Source organism: Mesocricetus auratus, unplaced genomic scaffold (assembly GCF_017639785.1).
Source record: "Mesocricetus auratus isolate SY011 unplaced genomic scaffold, BCM_Maur_2.0 Super-Scaffold_100023, whole genome shotgun sequence".
In the NCBI taxonomy this organism is placed as follows: Eukaryota; Metazoa; Chordata; class Mammalia; order Rodentia; family Cricetidae; genus Mesocricetus; species Mesocricetus auratus.
The window spans coordinates 3,937,108-3,954,976 of record NW_024429204.1 but is presented as its reverse complement, the minus strand read 5'-3'; the positions used below and the strand labels follow the sequence as shown (position 1 = coordinate 3,954,976).

The 17,869-nt window shown below is 48.2% G+C and overlaps 1 protein-coding gene across 2 annotated transcripts in view; it reads left to right on the top strand.

Moving 5' to 3' along the window:
- Ncald (neurocalcin delta) overlaps window positions 1-17,869 on the top strand; it is a 294,541-nt gene that overhangs the window by 51,949 nt on the left and 224,723 nt on the right. For both annotated transcript variants that reach the window (XM_040730602.1, XM_040730600.1), the window contains exon 2: window positions 4,560-4,615. The gene's annotated coding sequence lies outside the window, so the exon portion shown is untranslated. The remainder of the gene's footprint in view (window positions 1-4,559; window positions 4,616-17,869) is intronic.

Sequence of the window (17,869 nt, the reverse complement as noted above, 5' to 3'; positions counted from 1 at the left end):
AAAGACCCATTTTGGGGAGAAAATATGTGTGCTCTCTCTTACCCTAGTTGCAGGTAACTTGAAACAGACTCCGAGTGACCTTAAACGTTTCTGGTGACTCTCAGAGAACCTTGCCCCAGAGTCACCGCAGGCCTGGTGCGAGTGTCGGAGAAGCAGAAAGGGTTAGAGCGGCATTAGCATGGAGGGTTTCTTCTGTAGCCGTGTGTTCAGAGCGTGACACGGGACATCGCGGCCCCAGGAAAAGAATTCATACTGGGTTTTTCTCTTCCTGGTAGATGAACTCTGAGAAACTGTAACATCAGCCGCTCTTCCAAGGCCTCCTTTTTACCGTGGTACATTTGTTCTAAATAGGTTTTCCTTCCCATATCAGCGATAGATTCTTAGGCAAAGCTACCTTCATTTAAAGCTCCTGCAAATAAAAATGATGCTTGTTAAAATGTTAGTTATTTATGTTGTATGTTCACGGAGACTCTTAGAAGAGACAAACTTTGTTTTTATTGTTCCTTAGCCCAGAAAGCATGCCTGGCCTTGCCTTTGTCTCCAGCCATGTTGACTGCAGGAAAATATTGAGTAAAAAGGTTAATAAATGGTCAGCCAGCCCAGGAGGAGGTCAAGGGTCTTTGGTTCTCGTTGCTTAAACAAGCTTAATTGAAATTTTAAACAAAGCTCAAAATAAGTTTGTCTAGCTTGCTTCACGAAAGGATAGTCACTGCTTTCCAGCTATCTAAAATCAGTGGCTCGAGGTTGCTTACTGTAAGCAAATGCTACGACCCTTTGCATTGCCTTGATTTGACCTGTGTGAGACACCAAGGCAGGCAGGGGTCTAATGCTGCACCAGGCTAGTTGTGACCCGAGACCTCTGGCGTCGGCTCCGATGTATAGAAACTCCGCCCCCTCCCTCCATGCTGTTGGCTTGATCTCAAGGTGGCTCTGTTGTCCCTCACGTTCCCTCAAAAAGTCAGTTGGACACCATGCTTGTCCTTAGTTCTTCAGAGGACGTCCATTCCCTTCCTCACGGTTGGCTCCGAAGCCAGAGCGCTAGAGCTAGCTTCTAGCCAGCTTGCCTGCTCGAAAGCGTCTCCTTGCCTCTGCTGCGTACAGGCTTCGCAGACCATCGCGTGGGCCAGGTCTCTTGATAAAGACTCTAATCCAGTTTACAGTCACAGTTGGCAGAATAAAATCCTCTGTCTGCAACCACCACACGTTTCTGTTTGCACATGCTAAGGGCAAGACCCAGTGCAAGGCACTGAGGGAAGGACAGACAGCCACGCTGCTGGTTTTACACTGTGTCCTTGATTAGCTTGTTTTTCCCCACCCCCCAGATGGCAAGTATTGTGCTTGCTAGCTATAAATGTGCAGGGCCGATCAGGTTTCTAATCACATTCTTTACTCTTTTTTTTTTTTTTTTTTTGGTTTTTACGAGACAGGGTTTCTCTGTATTGTTTTGGAGGCTGTCGGTCCAGCCCAGCCTCGAACTCACAGAGATCCGCCTGCCTCTGCCTCCCGAGTGCTGGGATTAAAGGTGTGCGCCACCACCGCCCGGCCACGTTCTTTACTCTTTATTTCTAGTCCATATAGCTCTGTAAGGTGTACGGCTTGGAAAACCACAGACACAGTCCTCCCTAGGTTGCTGATGAGGCCTCTGATATTTCAAAACACAAGCGTTCTCTTTTAGAATTTGCATGCAATATAAAATTATTGCTTCAATCTTAATCCAAGGTACCATTTACTGCCTCACTACCTAATACCTGGCACTGTATCAAACCCTTGGCATTTGGAACATGGTAAGTCTCACCGAGAAAGACTATGGGGGAACACACCATCATAGGCAAAGCTGGGCTTGTTGTCAGGCTGCAGCAGGAGAGGATGTATGTCCTGGGATGCTGTGGAACATGGGCGGTGTCCAGGGCTGCAGACTGGTCAGAATCTGCACACTAGGAAGTTTCTGGAATGACCAGAGGTCTCATCTTTAGGATACATGCCTGTGCAGAGTTGTTGCTGGATTCTACTGCAGTCAGACTGAGAGCCAGCGAGCAGGTCTGAAGGAGCTGGTGTCCGTCTCGCATGCTGTGGCTTGTCCACTTGTCTGTGTTAGGAGTCGTGGTTTTGCAAGCTTGTGTCTCTTACTTACGATCCAGGTCCCCTTCCACGTGCTGCTTATCAGCTGAAGCTGCTTTACTGTAAAAGCAGAAAAAATAAAGACGCAGTGTTTCTCCCGGGGGGATTTCCAGTTTAGGCTGTCATCTTTTGGCATGTTAAGAACAGGTTTTCCCTTGTCCTTAGTTTTTTCTTTTCTTTTTTTTTTGGGGGGGGGTTTATGAGACAGGGTTTCTCGGTGTTGTTTTGGGGGCTATTGGTCCAGCCCAGCCTGGAACTCACAGAGATCCGCCTGCCTCTGCCTCCTGAGTGCTGGGATTAAAGGCGTGTGCCACCACCGCCCGGCTTGTCCTTAGTTTTTAACATGTCATTTTTGTTTTTATTTTCTTGCTTCAGAGACAGAGCCACGTTTAGCTCAGGCTGGTTTTGAGTGTGTTGTGTAGCTAAGGCTGGCCTTGGTCTCTTGATCCCTCTGCTTCTACCTCCCGAGCGCTAGGATTAGAGGTATGTGGCACCATGTCTGAGTGTAAGCATGCCATTTTGATGAAATTCTATGTTTCTATATACATTATACACTAAGCAAATCACATACATTATTTTGTTTAATTCCAGCATTAGGAAGTAAGTGATGTTTTTCTTACTCTTGTTTTCAAGTAAAGAAACCAAGAGGCAAAAAAAAAAAAAAAAAAAAAAAAGGTTGAATAAGAGTGCCTAGTCACCCTGCCAAGACACCAGGGCCTGGGACTTTATTAGACAAATATTTATTGGGTACTCTCCTAGTGCTCTCCCTAATCTTAAAAATAAACCTTGGAAGTACGTATTGCCCGAGGAGGAAACTGAGACCCAGGAATGCGAGGTAGCTGCCCTGGGTCACTAAGGTAGTGACACATGGCAGAGGAGGATCTAGGGCGAGGTGACGAGGTCTCTGACAGCTTCCCTGAGCTCTCCAGCCCTGACCTGTGCCGTCTGGACCCCCACATCTACGTTCTTAGCCACCGGACAGCTCAGCGGCAGGGAAGAGTCAGGAAGTGTTGACGTGTAAGCCGAGGCTTGGCAGATGTATGGGATTATGTCTGCATGGATCATGGAAACCAGGCTCTGAGAGTCCCCCCAGGACCCTTGAGGAGCCCTGGAAACCAGAGTGGTGCTGCCGGGCCAAGGGACGATGGGGATCTGAATGCAGAAGATGGAGAGACAGTAGGTGGCAGCCAATAGATCAGGGGACAGGAGTGGAGGCCAGCCTGGGGGACTTCATTCTTCATGTGTGACCAAAAGGATGCCCGTCTCGATACCACAGATTCAGTAAAGGGACCGGCAAGGACACTGATGCTGAAGGCAATTCCAGAGAAGTTTCTGAGCACGTATGAAACAAAGGAACCTTTAGAGAAGAGATGCTGCTTGTTTGTTTGTTTGTTTTACGAGACAGGGTTTCTCTGTATTGTTTTGGAGGCTGTCGGTCCAGCCCAGACTCAAACTCACAGAGATCTGCCTGCCTCTGCCTCCCGAGTGCTGGGATTAAAGGCGTATGCCACCACTGCCTGGCGAGATGCTGTTTGGAAGCAGTCCTGGAGTCATGGTTTTGAAGAGCACAGCACTCGTGCTAACGTCTGTGTCCCCGTCGCTACTTTCAGTCGGTCCCGAGTCTGAAAGAATCTCTTTTGTTTGTGGAGTGCCCGGGAGGCAATCGGCATTTAGCATTGTCATCAATCTTAGATGGTAGATGCCATCCAGGCCCTAGTCATATAAATGAGAACACACACTCGGAGGACCCAATGGTCCGTGGTAGAGCTTCCTGCCGGTGGTTTGATTCTAGCTCGTGTTCCGTTCGTTGTCGTCCCTCAAGAAGTTTGTGCCCTCTGGCTTAGGAGATGCTGTGTGTCCTAAAGAGGCTGGGGTGACAGTGGGACTTGCAGGAGAGGGGGTTTCAGAGCTGGCTTATCCCTTCCCAGCTCTGGGTCAGAGTCATCCATCTCTGATTGCTTCCCACCGTGGAACTTACTGGCTTAAAATGGCCCACTTCACCAAGGAGCAGTACTCCTTAGACATGGAGTGATGCTCCCAGGGCGGCAGACTGAAGTCATGGTGACTGCTGGTTGACGGTGTTCTTCCTGGGGACACCGGTTCATTAGCCAGCTAGCAGTTAACTTGGTGCTGTCCGTTCTGTCGCTAACTAGTGGTTCACTTATTTAACTGATAGCAGGTCTTGTCATTAGGAGGTGCTGTCACTCAAAGGCCTCTGCTGACTGGGGCTAGTGATCAGCCTTGCTGATTTGGGGGTGTGGCATCCCAAATACTTGCTGCAGCAGAGAAAGGGTTGGGGTAATGCACATGGGTCATGTATTCTTGAAGCAAAGGGATGGTTTGTTGTCATGGATTTTTTTCCCTGTAGAATGCACTTATAGATTATATTAATTGATTATTCTAAAAATGAATTTTCCCACTGTCCCTTTTGTCAACTGCAGGTAGAGAGGCTAGCGAGAGCCTGAGTCAAGAGCAAAACCACCTTGGATGATCCTTGGTAAGTCCCTTAAACTTCATCTCTCTCTCTCTCTCTCTCTCTCTCTCTCTCTCTCTCTCTCTCTCTCTCTCTCTATCTGTCTCTTTCTCTTGTGTGTGCATATATGCTGCAGTGAGTTCTGGCTATTGTACTTAATTTAAATGTCTACCCAATAAGCCCCAGAATCTAGCTTCCCAATAATTTTAATAATGGAGATTCATAATTTCACTTGACCTTGAAAAGCGATTGCATTTCTACGTAGGAGAACCTAACTGTGTGTGGTCAGGGCACAAAGGGTAAAGGGGGAAATGGAAAGGCGAGAGGGTGTGTAAGGGCGAGCCTGCTGGTCATTGGGCTAGAACCGGCAATCATGTCTCTGTCTGTGCGTCTCGCCCCAGTGAAGGATGGTCCCTGGCCACACTCACTGCCCAGACGCCTCCGTTCTTAGCGGCTTCACTATGTGGGCATCTTGTCATGCGGGGCTTTGGTTACATTCTTCATCTATGACATGACTCCTGAGCCGGCCACGTCAGCTAATCCTCATCCAGAGACATCGGGATCCAGCCCAGTACCTGAACGGAAACTTAGATCGGTGCTGCAGCCGTTGACAAGTCCCCAAGAGGCTTGTCGTCGGTGGGTTTTTAAGCAGGCTGACCTTTTCAGGAGGCCTCCCTTGCGTTGGTGGTGTTGTGGGATGACTCTGGGCTTCCCGGGGCTCCTGCCTCAGCCAAAGAGAGCCTGTGCGAATTCCCGCAGGCGTGGTCCTTTTCCTGTTTGCTCACTGCCTGCGTCCCCCTTTTACTTAGCTGGACCCCCCTCCGCACACGCTGCTGTACCGGACTCATGGGCGTGCCTCCCGAAGGTCCCGCCCTCCTTACTTCTCTCTGTTGGCACCAGAAATCGGTGCCTCTCTTGGCCCTCCCTGTTCTGAGGAGGGAGCTCAGGCACGTGTATGTCACACAGATAACCAAAGTCCTGCATATTCCAGAATCAGGTCTTGTTTTCCTGAAACTTTACTGGGAGAATTTCAAGGCCAGTGGTTTTGTATCAGTGGGGCCACCTTTGGGATGGGTTGAGGCTGGCTTTTCCTTTCAAGTCCGATATTAGTTGTGAGTAGACTGGGGACTTCTCTGTGAGAACTCACGGTGACGCAGTGCTTGTCTGTGACGGGGCTGTCAACACACAGCTTCTCTAGCCTGCTGTGTTAGGCTAGGGAAGGGTCCAGGAGAATTTGAGGAGATGGGTATTTTTATATAAAAATAGGATGCTAACCATTCCATGTTCCTCAAAGACGACTCAGCTTGGCCTTTTCCATTCTCAAAAAAAAAAAAAATCACAAAGCATGTCTTCCTTTCTGCATAAGCTGTTTTCTACCACTGCCATGCAAGGAGCCAAACTCAAGCCAAGCTAGATGGCAGGAAAAAAGAAAAAAACTATCATTGCTAAGAAAGAAATAATCAAAAAGGCAAGATTAGCATTTGTCCCTGGTGGGCAGCCATGGAATGTTGGTGTTGTGTCTGCTGTCTGTCCATGTTTGCCATTATCTGGTGAGATGGTTGCTGTCGGCTTTGCTGAGAAATATTGTTTACCCTAGTTCCATGGTGTTCAAGAGAGAATGAATTAGAAACAAGAGTATTGACATCTGGAGAGATTGTTCAGTTTACACTTGTCACGAAAGCATGAGGGCCTGAGTTCGGTCCCCAGAACCCACTTAAAAAGCCAGGCACAGTTGTGGTTTGTGTTGTCACCAGGAGCTGTGGGGATGCCAGGGTCTGGACAGCTACCTGAGGCCATGTTGGTGTCTGTGGGCCTTCCTGCCTCGAGCCCCGAGCTGCTGCAGAGGACCATGTCTGAGTCCAGGCTCCTGCTGCAGTCCGGGTTGATGCCCATGGCCTGTGTCACCTCCGGGGGTCATGGGGACCATGTTTGTTGAGGTTCAAGGGCCTTGCTGAACCATCCCACCCTTCACTGGATTCCGCAGCAAGAGAGCCAGCCCCGCCCCACATGGGAGAGCTGCTCCCCCTTAACTCCCCCACCCAATACTCAGGAGAGCTGGCCACAGTCCTCACCATGGGTGTGGCAGAGTTGCCCCCCCCTGGCATGGACCTAGGAGAGCTGGCCCTGCCCCTTTACCTGAGAGGGGTCCCAGTGGCCTGGACCAGCTCAGATGCCACCCAGACCCACATCCTGGGCCATGGGGTGGCCCACCCTAGCACCTGCCCCATCTGTGCTGGAGTGTGTGAAGGGACTGGTCCTGCAGAATGGTAGCCACAGAATCTCCATGACTAGGGGCGGCAGTGGGATGTCTGAGGGGAGTTTCGACTAGGGTCCAGTGACGATGGTGTGCCAGAGGCCTCGGGCCAGACCAATGAGTCATGGCTATGAACATTTTGTGGATGGGGCTGATTGGACAAAAGGGTACACTGTGTGACAACACAGCTCCTGATGACACTAGGATGGATGGAGAGGCGTTGGAGAGATAGAGGAGCGAGGGTTTTGTTTTGCTTTTAATTAATTTGGGGGAATTGTTTTGGGGGGCATGCTGCAGGGGTGAGGGGTGGATATGGAGGGACTGGGAATTCCCAGAGAATGAATAAAGAATTGTGTTTAAAAATAAAAATAAATTAAAAATAAAAGTCAGACGTGGTGAAGCACACCTGTAATCTAGTTGAAAGGATTGCTGGAACTCACTGGCCAGGTAGCCCAGTCTAAGCCGTGAGCCACAGGTCTCCGTGAGAGACCCTAAAGCAACACCCAAAGTACGTACACACACACACACACACACACACACACGCACACACACACACAGGAATGCACATGCATACAGGTATGCATGTACACACATGCATATACACACAAATACAGACATGCATGCACATACATGCACATACGTATGCATGTACATACATGCATGTACACATATGCATATACACATGCACACACATATAAACACAGGCATGCACACACACACATACACACATACACATATAAATATATAAATATATATGTAAAGAGAATCTCAACAGGGCCTAATTCTTCGTTTCCCACCTCTTTACTTGGAAGCTGATCTAGAAAGCCACGCCCTCCCTGGGATGCTACACCCTCTCAGGGAGCCACGCCCTCTCTGGGTCCTCTGTGCCCTCTATGTTTGCCAGCGCTTTCTCAGAGCATTTGGCAGGAATGAATTATTTTGTGCGTTTTGTAAGTTGAGGCCGTGGCGTGATTGGCACCCAGGTCAGGGTCTGGCAGATGATTGGCACTGCCTTGTGGAGTGAATGAGTTAAGGTTCTCTGCTTCTCTCCTTTTCCTGCAAGTTCCTTACATTCAAAGCCAGGACTAGCTGTGCATGCGTGGCGGGGCTCAGGGCCTCACAGCGCTCTCAACAAAAGCGTTAGGTGTGTCTGGTACGCCTCCTGCTGTTTCAGGTGTGCCCTGCTGGTATTTGAAGGAAGGTGTGAAAGCCCTGTTAGCCCTCTCAGTCTGATCATCTGAAACCACAGCTTTAAAAGCTTCAAGCCAGAGGAGTAAGCACAAATGCCTTTTCTAACTCTTCCTCCGGGAGAACGAAAAGGGTTGGAACCACACGGTTCTAAACTGCGTGGGCAGCTGCACGCGTTGTAAATCTGCACGCACGAGGGTGAGACCCACACAGTCATTGAGGAAGAGGAAGGGTTTAGAAAGCCCGCAGAACAAAGTCCACAACGAGGCTATAGTCCAAGATTTCTCTAAGTAATAATTTTGTTAACTCTTTGAGAATGTCACACAGGGACGAGACCTTCTCCCCTAACTCCTTCTAGATCTAACCCCATCATCCCACCCAACTTCATGTCCTTCCCTTTGACTCTAATTTGGGGCGCCCACAGACTGCCGGGTGTGGGGCCATCCACAGGAACGTGGCTGATCGTCAACTGTCCAAGAAGCCAACAGCTGTCCACGGCTGGGGTAAGGCTGGGAGTGGGTTTGCAAGCCCTTTCCACTCCATGATGAACGTTCACTGACTTGACGCTGTGTCGGCGACACACATGACTTCCTTGGCCCTGTCATGAGCAGGGGACAGCCCCCCTCTAACTCCCCAACCTCTGTCTCTCACAGTCTTCCCGTCCCCCTGTTCTGTGGTGGCTCCTGACCTTGGCTCTTCAGGCTGGCAAGGTGTGAGTCTCTGAACCAACCACCAATGACTGAACAAAGAAACTGGTGAGGTCGGAGAGCTGCACTAATAAAGATGCAAATTTGAGGGCGGTTTTTACTCTGTCCACTTAGCAGAACAATAGTCGTAGGTTCACTCGTGGGGCCTGTTAGCTCCCTCGCCGTGGGTCCTTGGCTAGATTTACAGTAGTGCCACACATCTACATACTCTTGTGGAGCATAGGCTCATGGGTTTATGTGTGTGTGTGTGTGTGTGTGTGTGTGTGTGTGTGTGTGTGTGTGCGCGTGTGTGTTGGAGGCAGGGCAGCAGGGGCATGCCACAGTGCATGTGTGGAGGAGGGCAACTTTCTATAGTCCTTTTTAATCCTTCTACCATGCGGTCACACATCAGGCTCGGCGGCAGGTGCCCCAACCCGCTATGCCATCCTGCTGGCTCCAGCCTACGATAGGAACAATGTTTTTTTTTTTTTCTGTATCCTTGAAACTGAATGTGGAGGGCTCCAGGATTAGCACTAGTATCCTGGTTTTTTTGCAAGGTAGTGTTAGATCACAACATTTCTTCAAGTTGCAACATTATTTTGTTAAACCAAGTCATACCATTCTGCTAGATCAACAGGCTATGATTTGGTGAGTGATTTCCATTTTTTTTTGTTTTGTTTTTACGAGACAGGATTTCTCTGTATTGTTTTGGAGGTTGTCGGTCCAGCCTGGCCTCGAACCTACAGAGATCCACCTGCCTCTGCCTCCCGAGTGCTGGGATTAAAGGCGTGCGCCACCACTGCCCGGCTGTGATTTCCATTTTTTTAAAACTGTTTTGAACCTTGCTTTTATGGACATCTTGCATGCTCCAAGTTTCTTGCTTTGTCTTTAGATGAATGAAGGCTACATTAAAGAGGAGAGGCATTTCCACGGCTCTGGATACATACTATCCAAGGGCTGGAATGGATGTATCTAGGGGACATTTAGCCCCCTTTGAAGGTGCTAATGCTCCATGATGTTTACTGCTGCTCCATCATCCGTTCATATTATAAATCTGAAGCCACGTCCTCCAGATTGCATTCTCTCTGTCACCTTGCCACGCTGCCCACATACAAGCTGGGTTCCCATCAGGGACTCAGTATGGCATCACATACAACGAACACCCAATAACCCAGACCAAGGAGACAACACCAGCGTTGGCTGTATTTAGCAAAGACCGTATAATGAAAGCCGTCCAAACGCCCATCTCCTCCCCTCAATGAAATCACTCTGGAGTTGCTTCCATTCACAGATGATTTTATTTCCCCACAGCTCTCTGTCTAGCTCAGGTATTCAGCCATCTTCCCAGAAACCTACCCACCCCAGCCCACTCTAAAACACCACTCTTCTTGCTGTCTAGATCCTTCTCTGGGAAAGAGTCTAAGTATCTTCCAAGACGGTTTGCCCACACTCACATTTCACAGTGAGGAAAAAAAAATGGAGGTTTGAGTGACATGCGCTTCCTTGGGTCTCGGGTGTCTGCACACTTGGTCCTGTTGAGGAGACCTAGGAGGCGTGGCCTGGCTGGGGGAAGTGTGTCACTGGAGAGCAGGCTTTGCCGTTTCCAAAGCCATGTGCTGCGTCCAGTGCGCTCTGGGCTTCCTGTCTATGGTTTGAGATATGGGCTCTCAGACATCTCTGTCTGCTGCCACAGTTCCTTGCCACGATGGATTCTGATGGCTCAGGAACTCCGAGCCCCAAATAAACCCTTCCTTCCATAAGTTGCCTTGGTCATGCTATTTTATCACAACAACAGAACAGTGACTCCCACAAACTTCCAAGCTGAGCTGATAAACAAGGGTATGCCTTCCTTAAAGGAGACGGGCATGCCGCATAGTCACTCAGTAACAGGTTTGTCTCTCTCACAGATAACTATAATAGCAGCAACACTCTCAGTGTGTTTTCTACAGGCCAGACACGATTCTACACTCTGCCTTTTCTGCCATTCAAGCCCCACAGAGATATGGTTTAACTAACACGATCGCGTCCTTGCTCTAGATGGAGAGACAGACTTTGAAATGTTTTAGGGAACTTTCTTAATGTCACACAGTGAGAGACGGAGACTCTGTCTGGTTCTAATGTCTAGGTTTTAAACTGCCTTACCCTGCAGTCTGTAGGTACAGCTAGCCCTCAGCATCCAGAGGAGTTAGTTCTGGGACCTTCCTCCTTCAGATATCAAAGTCCTCAAACATTCAAGCCTTTTATACGAGATGGAATCATGTTTGCCAATAGCTACACACATCCCTCTGCATACATTAATCTTCTCTGGGTCACTTGGGTGCCCAAATGGCAATGTGAATGGTTGTTATTATGCTATTTGGGGAGCAATGGAAAGGGAGAAAGTCTACGATTGTTCAATAGAGATGTGGTTTGGTGAGGACAATTTTCAGTCTCTGACTGAATAGGTGTAGAAACTACATATATGGAATACTTATCCTTTCGACACTCCCCTCATCCACACAGGTATACGTGTTACACACCCATTGCATATATACATACATACATACATACAACCATTTCATATTCCTCTTCTTTTGGTCAAACTAGAACTTGAAAATCATCTGGATTGCCCATTTCTTATGAGTTTATTTTTAATTAAATTCTGTTTAGGGGATTTTTTTTATGCTGCCTGGGCCAGCCTACCTGTGAGATCTTGCTCTGTGCCGTGTGCGGTATTGCTTTCATTACTTCTTATGAGAAAAGATGTTTTGATGAGGTCTGTGGGAGGACATCTTAGAACCTGGGCTGGACATCTGCAGGGAAAGGGCTTGACGGGATGCTGACAGGGTACCCAGAAAAGGGCTGGTGACTTAAGTTGCTGTTTAAAAGGCAATTTCTTGAGTAAATGTGTCCATCTGCTTGGGGGTCTCCATGCTAATGCTCCGGCTTGCATCTTGTCTATTGCGCCTTGGTCTGGCTCGAGCTTTTCAGCAAAGAGACAGTATGTGATGGGACACTCAGATAAGAGTCCCCTTTGTTTTGCGAATTTCCTTGCAAGGTAGATACGGGGATGCATCTTTTTTTTCAGCCAGAAAAATAATAGGCATCTTGATTCTTTTTGGTTTTGTTTTTGCTCAAGGAGAAACTGTCTGGCAAGGTGACTCTTCACCGGAAAAGCCGATGTTCAAGATGTCATTCGGTGCTCTGTCTAAAATGCTGCTAAATTCTGCTCTTCGGTGCGGGGTGCTGACCGGAGCAAAGCCACAATCATCTGATTTTCTGCAAAGGAAGAGTGTTGGGTGGTGGGGAGGTCAAGGCCATTTCTCTTGCTAACCAGCTGCCATGGGCTCATTGCTGTGCCTGTGTCTTAGTGTCTTTATCTATACTAAGCTCTTTCGGTGCCTTTCCTTGTTAACACAGGCAATGTTCAGTGCCGGGAAACGTTAAGAATATTCCATGATGATAGCACTGCTCCAGGTCTCTGGTCATATCTACGCATGCGTCTGGAGTGACTCTCACCTCCTCCCCTCACTAAACCCAAGTGTCTAGCTCTGGCCCCAAACCGTCCAATTACAGATTCCGTCCTTAAGGTTAGGCAGCTGTTAAAATAAAAATACCCCCCTGAGTGGTCTTCGTTAGAATGTACCGCAATTATTTAGCTGATTTAATACAGCATTAATCATTTAGCATAAAATAGGCTCCCCAGACTAAGCTGGGTTGTTTGGCGGGGTGAAAGACAGTAGGATCTGACTCCGCCCGTCCTTCGAGGACCTATACCAATCATCTCTGCATGAATCTATTTGTCTCTGCACGAATCCTCCGGATTGACTGTTACTATCAAAGCTATAGACTTTAAACGGAGATTGGAATTGCTGTCAGTTGCACTGGCCAGGGTTTTGTTTATGCCCTTTGTTTTTAAAAGTCACAGTCAGGCTTGCACAGGAATGTGTGAGAATGTGAGAAGGCCGACTGATAAGGGAACAGGCATCAATGGGCTTGTGGTGTGGCCTGACTCGGAGCTTGGAGGCAGGAGCAAGACAGTTTGGGAACAGTACAGCCGGTAAGGTGAAAAGAAAAAACAGATATAGTTCAGCCAGCAAACGGGAGGGAGGAACTCTCTCTTGCAAGGGAGACCTTTCAGGAGTTCATATGGTAGGCCTAAGCACACTCATTTTGGGAGGAAAGCCCCTGAGCTCGGCCTCCACCCTTTGAATGCTAATGAATGGGTACTTTCAGGACTTCGTGGTGTTTCTAGGCATAAATACTGAGGACAAATGCTCTTGCCAGCAAAAATAAACAGCTTGGGAAGAAGGAAGTGTCCCAGGGATCCTAAAGAGAAGGGGTAGGGCTTGGGACGTCCACAAGTCTGTCCGTGTCCCCCGCCCCCCTCGTGACCTTATCTTTATTTCCTTTCCTCTTTGATTTTTCTAGCTTTCAAAGCCGACAGTGTCTCAAGGGGCAAAAGGTCACACAGTTGCTTTGGGGGTTATATTTAGATTCCCCGTGCTTGAAAAAGTGCAAAAGCTATAGAATCTGCCTCGTTGCACATTCTCCGGGTGAGGACCCGTCTGACAAGACCGCATCGGGTTAGCTGTTGCCAGACGGCTGACTTACGCAAACATCGCTTGCTTACCCTGCCACCTCTAGTCCAAGCTGGTCCCAATGGGAAGGGTCAGTTCCACTCCACGTGGCTTCACGAGCGGCTGTAAGTTCCACTTCCTAGATGGTCTGTCTACCCACCTTGGCGGCAAGTCTCTTCCGGCTGTTAGCAGAGTGTTTGAAGGCCAGAGTTGGAGGTCTTTAGGCCAAAGGTCATGGGAACATTGGTTCTTCTCTGTGTGGACCTGTCCACAGTTTTTTTGGCTTCCATACAGCTTGGTTGCTCTTGCAAAAATGAAGAGAGAGTAGGGAGAGAGAGATAGAGAGGGAGACTGAGAAAGATAGAGAGATTAGATAGATAGATGGATAAATAGACCGACAGACAGACAGACAGACAGAATGTGTTCTATTGCTCTCTAGATCCAAAGTAGTAAGTTAACATCATAGTTCCTACCACATTTGATTTTTTTTTTTGGTTTTTCGAGACAGGGTTTCTCTGTATTGCTTTAGAGGCTGTCCTGGAACTCTCTCTGTAGACCAGGCTGGCCTCGAACTCACAGAGATCCGCCTGCCTCTGCCTCCCGAGTGCTGGGATTAAGGGCATGCGCCAACAACGCCCGGCTTGATTTTTTTTTTTACTTATTTTTTGAGACAAGATTTCTTTGTGTAGCTTTGCAGCCTGTCCTGATACTTGCTCTGTAGACCAGGGTAAAAGATCTACCTGCCTCTTTCCCAAGTGCTGGGGTTAAAGGCGTGCACCACCACCCGGCTGATTTTTTTCTCTTTCTTTCTTTCTTTCTTTCTTTCTTTCTTTCTTTCTTTCTTTCTTTCTTTCTTTCTTTTGACACTAGTCACTAAAGGCATTTACATTAAAAAAGGGGAATTCAATTTTGCCACAGATGAAAGAAATGACATAGAATTTGTCAAGTTCAAAACAAAAAAACCCAAGTGTTCATAAGATTTTCTTCCCTCTTTTAGTGTGTCTTTGAGTATCCCCAGACTCATTCCCAGGGTAAGGGAAGCAGGATGTGGGCTCGGCAAGGCGAGGGCAAGAGAACTCAGTTTACCTAGAGCAGATGGAGGCCGCCTCTGGAGCTACCATCCTTGTACTCCTGGCTTGATTCGAGTCCTTAGTTATTCTTGAGGGGCCTCGCAATAATGAGGTAACGCAGAACTGTGGGTGTGCTCTGCCCTTCCTAGTTGAAGCTGAGGTTAAATGACAGCAGAGGATTGAGGAGAATGCTGGGATAACCTTGTTTAGAGATTTTTTTTAACACCCCAATAGAGGAGAAAGTCTTAGGATGGACCCTCAGATACATTGTGGTCTAAGGCCCTGCCCCGAGCCTCACTGATGACTTTTGTCGTGGGTGACAGAGAGCTGGCGTCTAGGAGCTGTTTCCACACTCCCTGTGTGTACATGGGATGCTTGTACTGTCACCGACACAGGAGACTTAGTCACAAATGTAATAGTGGCAGGAATAGGCTCCCTGGGTAGAGTTGTCCCAGGGAGTCATGGTCAATCATGAAATACCATTCTTTGGGTTCGAGGGCAGCACTGTTTCCCCGGTATCCCCTTAACTTAGCTCTTAAAGGAAACCCAGTCAAATGGGTGTTGCACTATGCTTCCTTTAAATGGATTCAGCCTGGCTAAACCCCCGCTCAGTGGCTCCTGGCTTGACTCTAGTGTAAAGCATCGAAGACTGTTAGATGCTGTTAGAGTCTGCTAAGCCATCTCCACCGATGGGAAGGACGTCCCTCTGCACCTGTTGATCTCCAAGGCTTCCGAGAGTTGTTTCTGAGTCATTTGCTTTCCATAGTAAATTCCAAACTGCTCTCAATTAAAAGCCTCCACATGTATTACCTCTCCTATAGTACAGGTTTTCACTTTTGTTATTAAAGGTTTCTATCACTTAGTCTATACAGGATACTCTCTATCCCAATGATATAAATCAGTATTAAATCTGTTTGTGTCGTTAAACCATAGGCTGGAAGGTGTCTACCTGTAAACCATGGCTCAAAATGTCGGGGAGAGGCATGTATGAAGAATACTAGACAAAATAGGAAAGAGACACATGCTTAAGCAGTAATTTAAATTTAGGTTTTACTTGTGAAGGTGTTTCTGTGGCTTGGGTAATCCAGAGAAGAACCCCTATGACTGAAGCCACACTATGATGTTAGGGTTAGGGACGAGGGGACATGGGGGCAGTGGCCGTGCCTTCAGCAGAATGGCATGTGCACCTGCCAGGCAGATTGCCAGAAGATCTCATGCGTCTGATCAACGGTAGAGCTCCTCCATGGCCAATACTAACCAGGACCCAGAGGGACGACAAGGAGGTCCAGCCCTTCATTCTGTATCACTCAGTCTTCTTGGGTGCAGAGGAGACCGGAGATGGTCAGAGAATGACCCATAGGGACCAGAGAGAGCTCTCCATTGCGGCGGACAAATGCTGCTCTAGTTAGTTACTCCACACAAGGTCAGGCTCATCAGATAGGCGAACTGAATACACGTGTCCCTCCAGTAGGGTAAGGGTGAAGATTCAGAGTGCACAGGATTCACCAGGGAATTTGAGACTTTGTGTTTGTGGCGTCGTTCAGGCCACGGCACAGGGGCGGGACTCTGGAGGAGGATAGCAGGATAGCGGGACTCTGGGAATGGAGAGGTGGCCCAGCACCCATGCTGGGAAGATCACAACCGCCTATAACTCCAACGCGAGGGAATCTGAGGCCCTCTTTTGGCCTCCGTGGGCATCGTACTTACGTGGGCATGCGCACACGTCCCCTCCGCCCCCACATCCCCTCCGCCCCCACATCCCCTCCGCCCCCACACATGCGCACAACTTAAACAGTAAGTCTTACAAACAAAATAAGGAGCATGGGAGAGCCTGTCAGTTAGATGCTGTTGCTTGTTGATACCTAGAAGCTGAAGCACGGGGCCGTAGAGGTGGGTGAGCTTTTGTGATTTATGTGCTCAGAAGGGAAAACCGCTCTAGCAAGAACTCAGTTGGTTTCAAGAGTGTATTTATCTGGCAGAATCTGGCCCCTCGTGGGTATAGAATGGTCTGCTCTACGTTTCTTGCTTCCCGGCAAATGGGATTGTCTCTATTGTGAGTGAATCAGCAGGTGCAGGCGGGCTGTCTCTGGGCATGGAGGGAAAAACCTTGTATCTAGTGACCCTTACTTTTACAGTTTCTGACATGTGCTAACAAGTGAGGTCACAGAACAAGGCAGGGCCTCTGTGGAAATGGCGTGTAGAATTTATTTATGTAAAGAGCTCACAGGAGTTTTCAAGGCTACAGCCCCCCCTTTTTTTTTCAATAAGAAGCCCAAATGCGCACACACGGTGACTTTCAACACGCAAAGAAGGTCTGAGGTATCCGCTGTGTGATCTGCATCCCCAAAGTACCAAGAGGAATTGGTATGGGGGACGGACTGGGTGCCTATTCCAAAGCAATGTCTTAAGGCAGATCAAACGGCCTTGGTGTTTGGCATGAAGTGAACCCCTTAAGTAAATAAAATAAAACTGAACTTAGCACTAGTACTAAGAACCTGCCCACATCAAGGACAGTGTGTAGAAAAAGGAACCCCCTGTAAATGAGTTCTCGTCTGAACCAGAGTCTTGCTCACTAGGTACAGCCAATCCAGTTTCTCTGGCCCGGAAAAGTTCCTTGTGGCCTTTTCATTGATAGCCATGTTGATCTGTCACAGGCTTTGAGCTCGGAATACTCACAAAGGAACTCTCTTGGTGGGGGGATAATCGAGTTGTGTCAATTGCACTGGTTTGAATCAGCCGTGAGAAAAATTAATCGCCCCCTTAAGCGGCTGGTTTTCTGGGTGACATTCTGCGGCCGAGTCACTGCTTTTGTTTTGTGATGGGCTAAAAAATGGTTTTAATTTAAAAAGCTTTCATCTTGCCCTCTTCCCTAAAAATACACTGTGGAAGAATACTATTTTAATTGGAAGAAATACTATTTTAATTGGAAGAAATATTTAGCTCAATAAAACTGAAGCCCAAGTGCGTATAATCAGGAAATGAAATAATCAAAATCAGACGTCTTGAAGAGCCCACGGGGTTCTTGTGTCTGCATGCACAGAAATTTACGCCAAACCCTGCGGCTTTTCAGAGCAGACGCTGGGGGATTCCGGCGATGAATGAGCAAGTTGGACATTTTCCTGCTTGCAAGGCTAGTTTGAGGGACCTGAAGTTATTGCCCTTGAGGGACCTATGTGAGGTAAACCTAGGAAAAGTGACTGCAGAGTGGGAGACAGCAGTCGGGAACACACTCACCTAGCAAGCATGAGGACCCGAGCGCCAGTCCCAGAACCCAGGTGTGGCGGGGAGGATTGGAATCAGCACTGGGGCAGCCTCACTGACTGGGTGAGTTCCAGGCCAGCGAGAGACTGTCCTAAAGAGAACATCCATACCCATATTCCCCCCTCCTCTCTCTCTGATCGAGATATAAGAACTAGATGATCAGGTGAAACAAAGCCATGTAAATGAAACAGGTGGTATGCACTTCCCTCAAGAAAGGGGGATGTGTGTGTGCGTGTGCATGCGTGTGCATACATGTACAC